Here is a 4289-nt window from a genome sequence, read left to right on the forward strand (position 1 = left end):
GAAACCCTCTTGGCCGAGAGAGTGGGGATGTACTTGGGCAAGACACTCTCCACGCCCAAATAGTCGGAACAGCAGTTGCCTCCTCTGCTGTTCTGATGGTCATAGTCGGACACGACTGACTATCATATATCTATCTATCTATCTATCTATCTATCTATCTATATATATATATATCAATATCAACTATCGGGATTTTTAGCCAAACACCCAGCCACTCTCCCCCATGTGTGCCACTGAATGATCAAACTGAGCATACTGGAACACCTGTCTGAGAGTGTCTATCTGTGTCTTTCTGTCTGTCTGTCTGTCTGTGTGTCTTAGTTTGTCTTTCTGAAGGGAGAGGGCTGGGTGTAAAAAGAAAAAGAAAAGCGCACCAGTGATTAGCCAACACACACACACACACACACACACACACACACACACACACACACACACACTTTCTTTTTTTTTCAAGAAACGCCCCGCGACTGGTGTTGTAAATATCATGCAATTATCGTGCCAAATATTATTCCCAGTAAAAACACAGACGAACAATAGTAAAAACAGAAAACAACAACAAAAAACAAAAACAAAAAGAACTTTCTTGGTAACTAGTAACCCTTACACCAGACTAGATGAAATTTGAAATATTCCTTAATTCCAGATTTAGATTTCTTTTTTTTCCCCCTAAATACGTTGTTTAACACACACACACACACACACACACACACACACACACACACACAAAGAAAAAAAGAAAGAAAGGAAGAAAGAAAGAAAGAACATATATACCACGTCGCTGATTACAATTCGGAGGAATTTGCTTTGTACTTTAAATTGACTTCTTTTGAACACCCCCGCACTGCATTGCAGTATTCTTATTAATCGTGATGAATGTCGCAACCGAATGGCAAAACATGGAAACGATCAGTTTAGACAGTGTGTGTATGGATGGGAGGATGGGGAGAAAGATTGTATAGATGTGGAGTGATGGCCTAGAGGTAACGCGTCCGCCTGGGAAGCGAGAGAATCTGAGCACGCTGCCTCCACATCAACCGCCCCCTTTTCATTTGAATAGACAGAAATGATGATTTCTAATTAATGATAACCATAATCATCGTCATGAATAGAAATGATAATAATCCAAAATGATGATGATAATAATAATAATAATAATAATAATAATACTATCATTTATTTCCAATCAAATATCATCATCTTAGATGAACAGATTATACATAAATAAACGATCACAGCGGATTAAAAAAAAAAGGCAGATACTGATATGTATCTGTGGAGACAATCTGTGCGTGCGTGAGTGCGTGAGTGCCTCGGTGTGTGTGTGTGTGTGTGTGTGTGTGTGTGTGTGTGTGTGTGTGTGTGTGTGTGTGTGTGTGACATTGCACACGTTAGCGTGTACGCACGAGACCCTGAGCACCCAAGCATATGCCAAGGTTATCGATATTGCTTGCGATTCAAAGACAGAAAGAGAATAAAGAAAGAAAGAAAGAAAGAAAAAGAACGAAAGAAAGACAGGCAAACAGAAGGAACGAGAAAAGAAACAATCGAGAATGAAAGAAAGAAGAAAGACAGACTGAAAGAATAAAATGAATGGAAAAAAAGAAAGAAAAGAAATTAACAAATAAATAACAGTATCTTACCTTGGGCAGTATAATGAAAGAAAGTAAAGGAAGAAAGACAGACTGAAAGAAAAAAGAAGAAGAAGAAAGAAATGGGGGAAAAGAAGAAGAAACTAGAATGACTACCAAGTTAAACCGATCTCTCAGTCAAAGAAGGCTACTCGCTTGCGTAGCTTTCGCCGGCGATCCGGCCGACTTCTTCAGCACAACTGCTGAGTAGAGAACTATACTCATCGCCGTGAGCGAACTCACGAAGAAACTAACCAGTAAACAACAATATCTTACCTTGGACAGTTCCCCACCAACACACACACGTACACACACACGTACACACCGAAGGAACACCACTATATTCTATCACAGAAGCAGATCGCAAGCGAGCACCAGCCAGCCAGTCAGTCAAGTCAGTCAGTCAGTCAGTGCCCATTCTCCAGAGATGACGAGAAGGCCCGAGGCGTTTCTTAAGACACTCACTCAACTGATCCCTCCTCCTCCTCCTCTGCCTACCACCGTCCCCCGGCCCCCTCCGAGCCCCCTTAACCCCCTCCGTCCCACCAACACACACACACACACACACTACACACTGATTGATGATCCGCGGTGGACACACACACACACACACACACACACACACAGACACACACACACTACACACTGATTGATGATCCGCGGTGGACACACACACACACACACACACACACACACACACAAAGAACGTCAACTTGGGAGAAAAGACAACGGCGAGTCTCTCTGTCTCTCTCTGTGTGTCTCTTCTCTGTCTCTGTCTCTCTCTGTGACACGTGAAAAGAAGTCAAGCACAGGACGTGTGTGTGTGTGCGTGCGTGCGTGCGTGCGTGTGTGTGTGTGTGTGTGTGTGTGTGTGTGTGTGTGTGTGTGTGTGTGTGTGTGAGTGCGTGCGTGCGTGCGTGATGTCTTTCGGAAACGGACCATCTTTTTGATTTGTATATGGGTGGGCGGATGGAAAATTCCCTCTCTCCCTCTCTCTCTCGCCGCGGACTCTCTCTTTTTTCAACCCCCTCTACCAACCTCGTCCTCTTCTTCCCCCCCCCATCCCCCCCCCCTCACGCACCCCCTCCCACCCCACCCCGCAACCGCCCCTTCTCCCGTGTGTGTGTGTGTGTGTGCGCAAACGAACACACAACGAAAACCAGCACTAACCCCTCTTTCACTTGAAACATTCCGAGCCGTTCTAATTAATTAAACGCATTCCAGCACGCACATCATAATATATATTTTTTTTTTGTAGAATCCCGTTACGTGATGTGTCGTCAACTTTCCCACTTATAAATTCACGCCCAAACGTTTGCTTAAAAAAAAAAAAAAAAAAAAAAAAGCAGAAAAAGAAGCGAAAAAAATAATGATAGCAGGGGTTGTCTGCATGTTGTTCGGGAAGTGTCTATCTGAGCTGTTTTCTCTACGAACGGGGACCGAAAGAGATTTGTACGGGGCAATTCCCTGAAAAGCGGACGGATAATATTCAGATCGATTCGTTACTAATCACTGACCTTTGCAAACCTGTCCGTACTTTGCTGTCTGCTAACGGGAGATTGTTATAAGAATCTCTGTCCGGTCTGTCTCCGTCTCTCAGTGTCTATCTCTGTCTCTCTCTGTGTCTTTCTCTGTCTGTCTCTCTGTTTTCCTGTCTGTGTTTTTGTCTGTCTGTCTGTTTCCTATTTCCCACTTCACACACACATACACACACACGCACACGTATATAAAATACACCACATCTGCCTAGCAGATGCCTGACCAGCAGCGTAACACAACGCGCTTAGTCAGGTGTGAGATAAAAAAAAGAAAAGAAGAAAAAAGAATTAAAAAAATAAAATAAAATAAAATAAAAATGACATCACCAGAACACCAATACTAACGCTAAGATGCGTGAGGCGATCTTTGCAGTGCTAAGTTTGCTTAGAGTTAGGAATGTTCCCAAAGTATACGGAATTTACCGTGAGAGATGGAACGGAATTTGCCGTGGAGTTGGGAACATTCTTATAACTCTGAGCGAACTTTGCAGCTGCAACCTACTCCAGGGCGAGTAATTGATAATGTATATTCACGGACCTCACCAAGACCAGGACGGTTTTTGACCTGGGTCTGCCACGCTGTGCACTGTGTCTTTCTCGTGTGTGGTGGTTAAGTTATGGCGGTTTTTTTCTAACGGCTGCTGTCACTGGGAGGAGGGAGAAGAGGGGGGTGGGGGGAAGGGGGGACGGGGGTACGGGAGGGGACGGGGGGGGGGTGAGGGGGGGGGGGAGCCGCGTGGGGGAGAGGGGGGGGGTGACGTTGTGGTGCTGTAATTTCAGGATTATGGTTATGAAGGATGATGCCCTGCCTTGCCTTGCCCTGTCTTGCCTTGCTTTGCCTTGCTTTAACTTGCCTTGCCTTTCTTTGCGTTGCCTTGCCCTGCCCTGCCCTGCCCAGCCCTGCATTGCCTTGCCTTGTCTTGCCTAGCTTTGCCTTGCCCTGCCTTGCCTTGCCTTGCCTAGCTTTGCCTTGCCCTGCCATGCCTTGCGCTGCCTTGCCCTGCCTTGCCTTGCCTTGCCTTGCCTTGCCCTGCCTTGCCTTGCCTTGCCTTGCCCTGTCTTGCTTTGCCTTGCCTTGCCCTGCCTTTCCCCGCCCTGACCTGCCCTGCCCTGCCCTGCCCTG

The sequence above is a fragment of the Babylonia areolata genome, chromosome 6 (assembly GCF_041734735.1).
Source record: "Babylonia areolata isolate BAREFJ2019XMU chromosome 6, ASM4173473v1, whole genome shotgun sequence".
In the NCBI taxonomy this organism is placed as follows: Eukaryota; Metazoa; Mollusca; class Gastropoda; order Neogastropoda; family Buccinidae; genus Babylonia; species Babylonia areolata.